Source organism: Anolis carolinensis, chromosome 1 (genome assembly GCF_035594765.1).
Source record: "Anolis carolinensis isolate JA03-04 chromosome 1, rAnoCar3.1.pri, whole genome shotgun sequence".
Classification (NCBI taxonomy): domain Eukaryota; kingdom Metazoa; phylum Chordata; class Lepidosauria; order Squamata; family Dactyloidae; genus Anolis; species Anolis carolinensis.
Genome location: NC_085841.1, coordinates 22,069,564 through 22,082,515, shown reverse-complemented (window position 1 = coordinate 22,082,515; position 12,952 = coordinate 22,069,564). Strand labels below are relative to the sequence as shown.

General features: G+C 36.9%; 1 protein-coding gene across 2 annotated transcripts in view; it reads right to left on the bottom strand.

The window, feature by feature from the left end:
* ptk7 (protein tyrosine kinase 7 (inactive)) overlaps positions 1-12,952 on the bottom strand; it is a 122,062-nt gene that overhangs the window by 105,224 nt on the left and 3,886 nt on the right. The window lies entirely within an intron of this gene.

Sequence of the window (12,952 nt, the reverse complement as noted above, 5' to 3'; positions counted from 1 at the left end):
CCTAGCAAAGCTTTTGTTTGGAAGCAGGCCCGGTGCCCACCAAACAAAACACCAGAGCATGCAGGATTGGTAAATGTACATACCAGTTGTATATGGAAATAATGGTAGTAACAGGAAATTTTTGATAGGATTCACAGTTTGTCTGCTTATGTTGGTTTGTGATGACAACTACTGTACAGTATAGAATAAATGTTCATTTTTTGGTTCAACAATAAATGTGAATTATTCTTCATGGAAAAATAAGACATCCCCTGAAAATAAGACCTAGCGCATCTTTGGGAGTAAAAAATAATATAAGACACTGTCTTATTTTCGGGGAAACACGGTAAATGAATATTTGTTTCAAGTTCCACAAAAGAGTAAACTTTTACAACTCTGATTTCATAGCCAACATGCGGGCTCTATTTCAAAACAGAGAACCAGTCTTCAAGCACCCAGAGATGTGGAAATGTTTACTCACTAGCTATTAACTTGACTGTTTACTTACACCAGCTTATATATGATAAGTATGGGCTTTGATCTTGAGATCTGAGGGACAAGCCAGCTGAGAAACAAGAAGGTCATGTAATATCCCACAGTTGCCTATTTGGATGCTTCTTTCATGCTGATTACAAGAAAGTTACTGCTGCACAAATTGTGTTCCTATTAACCCATATCTACCTATGGGAATAAGATTGTTCTACATCATTTCTATAATTCTGTTATAAGAATTTCTTTTAAAAACATGTTCAGCTATGCAAAAGGAGACGGTAATCTGAGAAAGAGCTATCCATACAGAGCACTTGAAACCTATCAAATCTGAAATAAAGACTTATTTTATTGGTGTTTTCAAAGAGATAAATCAGGCTATTGTCTTCACTCATATTTCAGTAGTACACGTCCATGGAAACAAAGCTAACTGGTACAGAACTTGGATTTTTTTTTTACAACTCTTTAAAAAGTAGCCCCAAAACTGACTTTCTCAAGCTCAGCCACTGTAATAAGTGGGATTTACTTCTGAATGGCCTATTTAAGAAAAGACAAATTTAATTAACATTCCCACCATCAACTGAGATTTTCCTTTTTAGCTGATAGTTCTATTTAGAAAGCACAATGAATATGTATCTAGAGGGGAAGAGTCACGTATGTATGTATAAAATAAACAAGTAGACAATCCAACAATATAAGAGACTAGACTAGTTCATTTCTTTTCAGAAAGCCAGAATAAATCTTGAATGAGAAGTGTTTGGAAATGGATAAAATATTTTGGCTAATAAAATTCTCATATTAAGTTGAAAGGTTGCCCATTTGTTTCGTTTTTCAAAATCAGCACACTACATTATTAGCTTGGGCAAATTACTGGCATAGAGAAATGCCACTTAAATAAAACACTTAGCAATATTTGTATAAATATTTAATATTTCTTTAGATACCAGAAGAGACTAATAGTAGCAAGAGGGTTTTCAGAACATATTACCACTTTTATGGTTTGTTTTTTAAATATAAAATATTATAGTTTTGGGTACATCCAGTAATAAAAATATATTTACGCACACCTGAACTATTTCACTCAAATTTCTAGAAATGTTAAAATTGTGATGTCTAAAAATCAAAAGCATTCTACAGTCTTAGGGATGATTTGAAGCTGTCCACCAACCTAATACAGTGAACTCACCATATGCAAGTGTTTCGGTTCTTGAACCCGCCATAGATATGAGAAAAATGTGGACAATCATGCTTCATATTATTAAATGGTGACAACGCAAAGATGCAGACTTCAGTGCCTGCATTCACATTGCCATCATTTCCCAATATGGACACTGGAAATCATAGATCTAGAGGGTCCATTGTACTGTTTGCTTTGTTTGGTAAAAGCCTCTGAGATCAATAACACTAAAAGAAACTGCTTCTGCAATCAGTTTGCTCCTATGAATAGCAAAACTATTCAATGTCATGCCTCTCATTTTCTGAAAACAGTCATTGCATGTTGATTTTTCAACTTTTCATCTTGGTTCTTCAGAGTATGCGATCTTGTATGAGATCACAGCTCTCACATTATTGACCACTGGGTATAACACCAGAACTGGTTTAGAAGCAATTGTCTGACTGTGACCTGCTGATTAAAATCCTTTGAACTAAAACAGTTCACGTCTCACTCTCTGTCAACCATGTGTCTTGGGCATCACCCACAGTCATACTCCTCTCCAATTCTCCTGAAAGGACCCTGCTGTTTCCTGTCAGTCCACTTTCTTCAAGCCAAAAGGATCCTGTGATGTGCATCTGTCATCTAACACCTTTAATATATAAGATTTTGTAATATTGGATTTTGAGAAACAGATGGCATACATTAGCATCAATGACAGCGCTATGCTCTATTAATTAGAATCAAAAGAAAAAATACAGTTGGGGATGGGGGGGGGGGGAGTACTGTTCCAGGCAGACAAAATCCCTTGGGAGTTTTCTCTCCTTGATTTAAATTGGTCCCAGACCAATTTCTTGGCTTATGAATTTTGGTGAGCTTCCAGTTAGAGAAAGACTAGTACAATAGAAAACTAAAACACTGTTGATTAAAATGCTAGACCCAGGAAACGCACAACTCCTCTGCTACGGCACCTACACTGGCCAATTTGTTCCCAAGCCCAATTCAAGGTGCTGGTTTTGACCTTTAAAGCCCTAAACGGTTCAGGTCCAACTTACTTATCCGACCACATCTCCTCATATCAACCTGCTCAATCCTTAACATCGTCAGGGGAGGCCCTGCTCTCGCTTCCGCCACTGTCCCAAATGCGGCTGGTGGCAATGAAAAAGAGGGTGGCCACCCCAAGCCTTTGGAATACCCTCTCCACGAAAATTAAAACAGCTTCCTCCCTTTCCTCCTTCAAAAAGCAGCTAAAAACCTTTCTATTTAGGCAGGCCTTCAGCGAAGAAATCTAGACTGAAGTGTCAGGAAATGTCAAAATTTTAATTGACTGGAGCGAAGTGCAGTAAAACCTGACAAGATACCACATTAATGTATATTGTTTTTAAACTGTTTTATTTTAAGATGTTTTATGTTTGTTTGTTTTATATATGCATTTGGATTGTTGTTTGTACAATATTAATATGTTGGAAGCCGCTTTGGGCCCCTCCGTGGGAGAAAAGTGAGATATAAATAAAGATTTATTATTATCATATTATTATTATTATTATTATTATTATTATGATAAGATTTAATGGCAGAAATACATTACTTGGTTTAAGACTGGGCAGAATGCTTAATTCTTAAATACTAATAAATATCTTCAATCCTAGTTCCCCTTGGCAAATTTAGCTGAAAATATGCCGCTATAAGCCCATAATGAACCATCAATACTTCCCATCTTCTTCTACTGAGAAGCATCCAAGTTCACAGGCAAGTATGTGGCAGCAGATAGGGAAACACTACCCTAGATTAATTCCAGGATGTCCTGCCTATGAACGCTAAACGTCTACTTCCCGGACACAAAATGCTTAAAGAAAAGTAAACTCAAGCAGTACAAAATATTAGTAAATTGACCTATGCCATTACAACTGAGGGAGTCCACAGTCCAAATGAAAGAGTTGTTTTGTCATCTTGTAAGTGCTGAATTATACACTTTTCCTATTCATCATGAATTATACATTACTAACTGAGGCTGCAAATGTCCAATACCTACTGGATTAATACTGTATACTGGAACAGAACCAGTGGTAATTATTCATTACTTCAGTAATGATTAATGTGCTCAACAGAAAAAAAAACTATTTAAATATCTCATGCACGGGTTGAGCAGCTAAACTCTTTTCCCACATGAAACTGCTTCTTTCACATTTGTCCTGATGGCAATTATTACTTTTGAGTCCTATCACAAAAACAAAAATGCTGTAAAAGAGTAGTTTAAGGAAGAAACCACGAGGATGGGGTTCATCTCACCCTTAATTTGCCACTTAAATCCTCCCATTCTTTGCATGCTACATTATTCATGCTGATGCTTCTCCTTCCATTGTTACCTTGCTGTAGCCTGATGAATTTGTAGCTGCTGAAAAAATAGTGGAACTGCAGGGTTTCTCAATCAGCTTTTCTGGAAGACTAGCTATATTTATCTCTCTTTCCTTGAATTGTGGCAACTGAATTTAGCCACTATAAGAACCATCATGTCACTCTAAGGACTTACTTTGCTCTTTGGATTATAAAGATGCAAGAAGGGACCAATGTTTCTAAATACATAGCCAAGCATGAACTTTATATCAGAAATCAGTAACAAAGATGTGGGCTGCTTTTTAAGCAATCTAACCACTTGCAACCACAGAATTATGTAATAGGAATGGCTATGAGCACAGTCCCTCAAACACTTCATTGTTTTCTATATGCTGCCAACCTTCTATAGCAAGGGTCCCCAAACTAAGGCCCGGGGGCCGGATGCGGCCCTCCGAGGTCATTTACCTGGCCCCCGCCCTCAGTTTTATAATATCATATATTGTATATACATATAATATTGATAATAATATTATAATGTAATACAATATAACACTAATAATAATACCATATAGTAATATTAATTATATAGTCTATATTACATATAATATTACTAATAATATTACAGTATTGTGGTATAGTTCAATATAGTAATATATAATGCTAACATTGTGCTGTGCTAATAATATAATATATTGTATGTACATATAATTCGTAAGCCACTCTGAGACCCCTTTGGGGTGAGAGGGGTGTGATACAAATGTAGTAAATAAATGCAGTAAATAATAAATAAATAAATTTTAGACTTAGGCTCACCCAAAGTCTGAAATGACTTGAAGGCACACAACAACAACAACAACAACAACAACAACAACAATCTTAATTAACTTGACTATCTCATTGGCCAGAAGCAGGAGCACACTTCCCATTGAAATCCTGATCAATGTATGTTGGTTAAAATTGTTTTTATTTTTAAATATTGTATTGTTCTTGTTGTTGTTGTCGTTGTTTTTGCACTACAAATAAGACATGTGCAGTGTGCATCGGAATTTGTTTGTATTTCTTTTTCAAATGATAATTCGGCCCCTCAACAGTCTGAAGGATTGTGGACCGGCCCTCGGCTTCAAAAGTTTGAGGACCCCTGTTCTATAGCATCCCTTGAGCAAGATTTAGATCACTAAAACTGGTTTTCTTCACCTAGGTATCAGAGAGGTTATCTTTAAAAACAAAAACAAAAAAACAAGCCAATGACATAGTCTGAATCCAACCCAATTTAATTTAGCTGAATGTAGTTCAATGAAATCAATGGAACAAACTCAAATTCCATGAACTTATATCCTATTGATTTATATGGAAATTCAGTGCAGCTACCTTAAACTGGATTCATCTCAACAGCTTTCTTAGTTCAAACAACATACGTCAGTGAAAATTAAATGGGGGATCCTTATGAAGAATTTATAAAGCCAACTCACATTTTTTTACTTTATAGTTTACATGAAGAATATAGAACAAAATGTTTATTCTTACATTCTGTAGATGTCACAGTGCATCAAAGAGGAATTATTAAACTTATTTCAAATTATTCTGCATAGGCTTCATACAGTGACCCTGAGAATCAGGACAAACAAAAAATGTATTTGTGCAAATGACTTTGTAAATATTCTGTTGTTCACAAAATAAGCAATGCCCAAGCAAAGAGTATCATTTCACATTCAGGCATATTCGGTGTTATTAACATTCAAGCTTTCACATATAAACAGAGTTGGGAGTGACAAACATCTCCATTTAACTTAATGGCTGAAAATTCACCTTCCAGAACCAAGCATGCACTGGTGTGCCAAAAGCACAGTAGTGTACAAGGGAGTGTGTGTAAAGAAATACTAATTCATACAAGCAAAGTTGAAACCCTGTCTTTCCCAAGAATTACTAGCAGGCACGACAGACACTCCAGCATGGCGGCATGGAGGAAGAGTTGGATAGGGTGACTGACGGTCTTGGCAAGATGTAGGCACACAGCCAATTGGAGCACAGAATGTTACTTATATAAGTTGGCATAAGAACACCACCCTCTTGCTGGTTAAGTGCCCACAAGTAAATATGCTCAAAAAACATTCAAGACTCATATTTCCAACATTCCTTCCCCTCCTGCACTACACAAAAGAGAATAAAACGATTGGAGGAAAAGCACAAGAAAGAGGAGGCTCTACAAAGGCAAAACCACAAGGAAAAAGGTGTAGAGGGAACAAATAGCTCCAGACTTACCTGCTTTCAGGTGTTTTCTCTTCTCTTTAACAAAACAGACATTTGCCCACTTCAGGGTTCACGCAAAAGGGCAAGATATAAACATTAATATAAATAAATATTAAATTATATAGACATAGAGCACCACCTGATGCCTTCTAGATGTTTTGGATTTATGAATAAGTGTCCCTTCCAGACACACACATGTATAACTTTGTACACTACCTGGAATACACATGTAAAAGAACCTTTTAACTTTGAACATATTTGTACTGGTAACCTGCCCCACGCCTAGAGGAATATACTATATCGCACAAGAATCTAATTCTGTATATATGTAAAGATCACGTGTTAACTGTTAACAACCAATATTCAAACTTGGTTCACAGCCAAATCTACTAAAGGACATATGACTTTTTATTTTCTGTTATAAAGATAGTAAGATAAAACAGGTTGTATACATGCTTCCACAACTATTACTATCAATCACTGATTGTGTGAGAATTTGTCTTTGCTTACCACCAACTAAGAGAGTAGAATTCTTTCAGAAAATACGTGTTTCAAAAAAGATCTGATGTAATGAAAAAGCCTTTCTAATTTTGATTCCATTAATTTACTAGTGGTGCTAACGTTCAAGGCCAATGATGCTTTGATCACTTAAGCAAGCAGAACATGGAATGTAGTGGGAGTGAAGGCAACAGGGGACACAGAAACTCAGGCAAGAAGAAATATAAACTGAACTATGCTAGAGAAGAAATAATGTAGATCCTTAAATTGTTTATACTTTAGCAGAAAAGGGAACAAATAAAGAAACCAAGCAATTCACAATAATAGCAATCTGTACTATGAGTTTTTTAAAAAATAATAATTATCTTTTCTGTATCTCTGCAATTCAAAGATCTAAAAAGACTGTAGACCAGGAACTCTGTGCAAACCTGACATATGGGGAATTTCCAAAAAACAAAAAGTTGTTGTTTCTCACTCAAAGACAGCATTTCATTTTTGGCAAAGAAACTTATACTAAACGGAGTTCGCATTTCCTTGCGAAGAGGCCAACACCAATAACATTAAAAAAATAGCTCTGAATTTCAACTGCCCCACTGCCTGCATAGACTAACACATACGCACCATATCAGCTAGTGTGAGAAAGGTTAGCAGGGATAGAGAAAGAAGAGGATATAGCCACCACAGCTTCACATGTAAAAAATTAAAAAAAAAACTTTTTAAAAAATAAAAGAGCAGAATGAGATTCCTTTGTAATGTCAAGATATCTCCTCCTCCTTTAGCAATTCACACAAAGGACTACAAAGAAAGGGCTGTTATCAAGACAGTGTGAAAAAGGGAGGATGGGATCTCAGACACATCAAAGCAAGACTGTTATCACCAGCATCTGTAGGACTAAAATAACCTCTAGTTCACAAGGGGAGTTATGTTCAAACCACCAATTTCCTTAAAGCCCCCACACAGGTGGACAAACAATAGGCTTTGTTGCTTTTATTAAGGGTCACATTCACGGACTCACCCATGCTAACAGCTGAGCAATATCAAAGGGCAAAATTGACTCTGACTTCACTAAGGAGATAAGCCAATGGTCTTGCACACTGTGGTATGAACTCATTTTCATGAGACATTGATTTACATGAAAATGTTGTAGACTGTTCTTTGTTTATACAGCATATATTGCACTGTGCAGGGCAGATATAACACTGAAGTTGTTGAAAATATGAGGATGTTACCTTAATGGGTTTACATTTGATTGTTTTTCTGCTAGTCTTAGAAGCAGACACAAAACTGCTGATCTAGCATTAATGCACCATACAAGAAGCCGTGATGACAGCAAACAAAACCAAAAAAATTCTTTATCCACGGGGAACTTCTGGACCTCCTCGCACTGGTGGACTGAAACTGCCAATATGTAATCAACAGCAACTTGAGGCAACTTCTTGCAGTATCCCCTAAGAAGGCAATGTGTAAAACATCTAGCATGCCATGGAGATGTTGGAATTTGAGAGCAGGCTGGGGATGATTAGTTGAACTCCCCACCTCTGGACTCATTTTAGGTCACTGCAGCCTCTGTCTTGTAAGAGATTTTGGCTTTTTCTCATTAGCTGGGAGAAAGAATTCAATAGCACCAAAAGCAATGGTTCTCAAACTTTGGTTCTCCTAGTGTTTTCAATTTCACAACCTAGGCTTCCTCACCACTGACCAAACTAATTTGGGACTTCTGGGTGCTGAAATCCAAAGCAACTGGAGGACCACCATGTGGTCAAGGGCACCACATGTTCCCTACTCATAATTTACAGAAAGAGATTATTTCAAAACTTTCATAGCCAAAAGTATGCTAGTTATGATATGTTACTGCTCAAACAAGGCACCGGTTGTCATTGTTTTCCAGACACCTTCAGAATTTACACCTTTGAGAACAAAGAAAATGTTACACAATGAATGCTGCATTCCACTCCGTTAGTCAGGCCTCAGCCCAATACCACTTTGCAGATGTTACCTCCGGTGAAAGGGTAGCATAAGGGCTGCTTTTACAGCTTAACAACTACCTTACTTCAAAGGTTTCTGCTGTTCCATCCAGCATGCCCACATTGCTGCCCTATAATTTAACTAATCATACCAGCTTCATTTTCATGCATTTCCAACCTTCTTTCATGGGTTATTCTTGTACTTGTGCCTACTTGCCCATGGCATCTATTTTGAGGATCAGCTAAATATTTAAGTCCTCCAGAAAGGTAATGCATTCAGCCACACAGTATATTTTTCAATATTTAGTGAAAATAATATAAACATCAAATCCTTAAAAAGGATACCAAAATAGCAAACATCAATTAATATTTTGCTATTTAAATGTGCAGAACCTTTAAAGAATGAAATGAAACTCTTATGGAAGTGAATGATATAGGTATTAGTTGCTTTACCTAAAACAAAGAAACTTCGCTTTGTTTTCGGGGGTATTATTGTTGCATTCAACTACATAGCATCCTCTGATATACTGTACACTGGGAAGTAATGTATCCACTTTTCCAGCATTTCAGATCTCTAAACTGTGTTTAAATGCCATCAGTTAATTTATGTGCCATTTAAATTTATAGTATCATAAATTTCAGTGGGACTTTACTTTGGTTATAGCCTCTCTGCATATGTACATTCTGCAAAACAGGTCAGGATGGACAATTATTTAGGGACTGGGGGCTATTTAGCCCCATGACTACACTGCCACATCACAACATAAATGATATCCCATCATTTCTAGTTGCTTGCTTTGGAAAAATGACAAACAAGTCACACGCAAATGGCCTGATGGCAAATGGGTGACTGGAGAACTTTGGGTCCCACCAAAGGGGTTTGGATGCTGCATGTGATCCATGGGCCACACTTTCCCCATCCCTAGTATAGACTCTATAGTTTGTGGCTCCAAGGTGCTATTTTTTATAACCTAATGAAGCTTCTCATTATATGAAATCATTCAATTTAATCATTCACCTAACCCCAATGATTACAACAGGTCTAGTTAGCATACTTCTTCAACTTTTCATTCTGTTTGCTTTCACAGGGCCAAACAATTATAATTTATGTCATTCATTCATAGGTCTGAATCAGGTAGTAGGCAAATTTGATCATAAATATTTCCTGTTTAAACAGGTGCTGCACTTAGACACTTTCACCAACTCGATATTATGTACTTTCCTTTTAGGCAAATTGGAATAAATGTAGTCAATTGATCTGCAAATCTAACACCTAGCAACCATATTTTCCAGAGAGAACAAGTGATTATGATGAGAAATACATCATTAACACAATATAAAAATATTTGTTAAAAAGAAAGGTAATCACAAGGGGTGTAAGGACAACAAATTTCATCTTAGTCTCTAACCTTACTGAGATGGGTCAATGATCATGCTGTCAGGTACACAGCAAAAGCTTTTCAATAATAAACCTAAATCTGAGCATTAGATGGCTTTGAGAGAAAAGGAAGGAATATAGAGTGAATCAGAACTATCTAAATAATGTGAGGCCATAAAAATTAAAAAGTAATAAAGTGACTTAAAATAGTTTATAAACTGAAGGCTATGACCAAAACAAGGGCTGTTTCCTTTAAAAAATGGTAATCTTACAATAAACTTGGATTTAAACATTCATAACCTTCACAGTAGTCAAAAAAGGGGATCAAGACTGTCAGAGGCCTATAAAGCTGCAAAAATCAGTAAACAAAAACCAAGACTTCCAGGACTTTTAGTAAACAAAAACCAAGATTTCCATGCTCATAAATCATGATTTCAGAGACAATCTTATAATTAGGATGTTTGATCACATTTTAACATAGAAGCTCAGGAACCAGAGCTGTCAATAAAACTATCTTTACAGAGCATTCAGAAACAAAAACTTCCTTAAAGGAAGAGGAAGCAGGCTTGTTTTCTGTTGTCCTGGAGACTAAGACTCAAAGCCATGGGTTCAAATTACAGGAAAGGATTTTCCACCTGAACATTAGGAAGAACTTATTGACCATAAGAGCTGTTCAACAATGGAATTCATTGCCTTGGCATGTGGTGGAGGCTCCTTCTTTGGAGGCCTTTAAACAGAAGCTGGATGGCCATCTGTTGGGGATGCTTTAATTGTGCTTTTCCTGCATGGCAGTGGGTTGGACTGGATGGCCCACTGGCCTCTTCCAATTCTATGAGTTATGCCTCTTCATTACAGCTCATTTCACTCAATATCACATTTTCAATTGTGATGGTCTAATTACCTCTAAGGGGAAAATAATCTTTTTAAGGAGAGGTCTTCTTACAAATACTGTTTGTCTAAGAATCTTTGGTTAACTGATTCACACTATGTCAAACCTGTGTAAAATCTCCATAGAAATATTAAGGTGAATTTCAAATCCACAGGAAGCATCTCCAACATACCCAGAAGTAATATTTAGGAACATTAGCCAGAAAATTATTTATGTATTTATTTATTTCAACATTTTTATCTCGCCCTTCTCACCCAACAGGGGACTCAGGGCGGCTCACAATAACAGACGCATATATACAAATTATAAAATACAATAAAAATCAATTAAAATTGGTTAGTTAATCAATTACAACAACATTCCCAAAAATACAATGATAAATATACAGATCGGAGCAATAGAGTCAAAATACGGGTCTGTCAATTGAGTTCCGGCACACATAATAGTAATTAATGCTGCTGTTGTTATTTGAAGGCCTGGTCCCACAGCCAGGTCTTAACTCTCCTACGAAAGGATAAGAGGGAGGAAGCCTGCCTGACTTTGCTAGGGAGGGCGTTCCATAGGCGGGGAGTCACTACTGAAAAAGCCCTGTCTCTCGTCCCCATCAGCCGCAACTGTGAGGCTGGCAGGAGCATGAGCAGGGCCTCACCTGCAGATCTTGAACTTCGAGGTGGGTTATAGCGGGAGACAAGTTTGGACAGATAAGCTGGGCCGGAACCGTTTAGAGCTTTATAGGTTAAAACCAGCACTTTGAATTTATATTTACCACCTTGGAGTAACTTTCTCCCTGGAACAATACAATATATGGACAAAGATCTGTATTTCTTCAGAAAAAAAGATGTAGCATTAAAACCATAAAATGTGATCTACCCTATACAGCAGACCCCTGATACCTGTTTGAGTTTAGTTCCAAGAGCCTTATGGATACAGAATCTATGGGTGCTCAAGTCCCATTATATACAATGGCATATATAATAGTAAAAATGTGTCCATTATACCAAATGGCAAAATCAGTTTGCTCTGGAAAAATTTTAAAGGGTATTTTCAAGCCACGGATGGCTGAATTCATGGATGCAGAATCTGTGGCTATGGAGGGCCGACAGTATTAGTTCATTCACATGTGATGCAACTCTTGCTAACATTATCATATCAAAAACTTAAAACTACTGCAAGAATCAACTTTGACTAGTAAAATTAAGAAAGTGCTCAGCTGCAATAATGCAGCAATTGTAATTTGCAATTCAGTGATTTGTCATTTCACTTGTTTGTGCTCTATTTATTTGGCAAACACCTTTACACTGAGATATCATCCAGAGTCAAGTTCATGGCCTAAAATCAACAGCTGATCAGAGATCTGTGCATGGATCATGACAGTATCAAACAGAGATGAATTATTACTATACCTTCCATATTAGTTTCTCTCTTTCTAATATTTTTAAGCTTCTCTCTTTCACCCACCAAGAAACTGTTCAGCTAGCTTAAATCTTGGGAAAGCACCAGTAAGCTTACTGGTGACTGAATCAATGGAACTTAGGATGCATCTGCACTGTAGAATTAATGCAGTTTGACACCACATTTAACTGCCATGACTTAATACTATGGGATCTTATGATATGCGGTGTGGTGAGGCAGCAATATTTTTTGGCAGAGAAAAGTGAAAGAGCTAATAAAACTTCAGCTCCCATGATTCCATAGCATTGAGCCATGGCAGTTAAAGCGGCGTCAAACTGCATTAATTTTACAGTGTAAATGTACCTAAACTTTTATGAATGGAAATGATTCCAGTAAGGCTCCGATCACATGCATGCTGACCTAGAAGTAAATTCCATTTTAATTCATTGAAACTGATTTCTGAGTATACATGCATACCCTGCAAAAGACATGCCCTCCTGCAGCATTCCGTTTTACCTCTCTGCGGCAACTGAGCAAACCTCTTTCACACAACTGCCCTTCTGTGAAAAAAAGAAGCCGCTGGCAAAGAATAAACATCGGTGAGAGGATAGGAATGCCATTTTCAATTT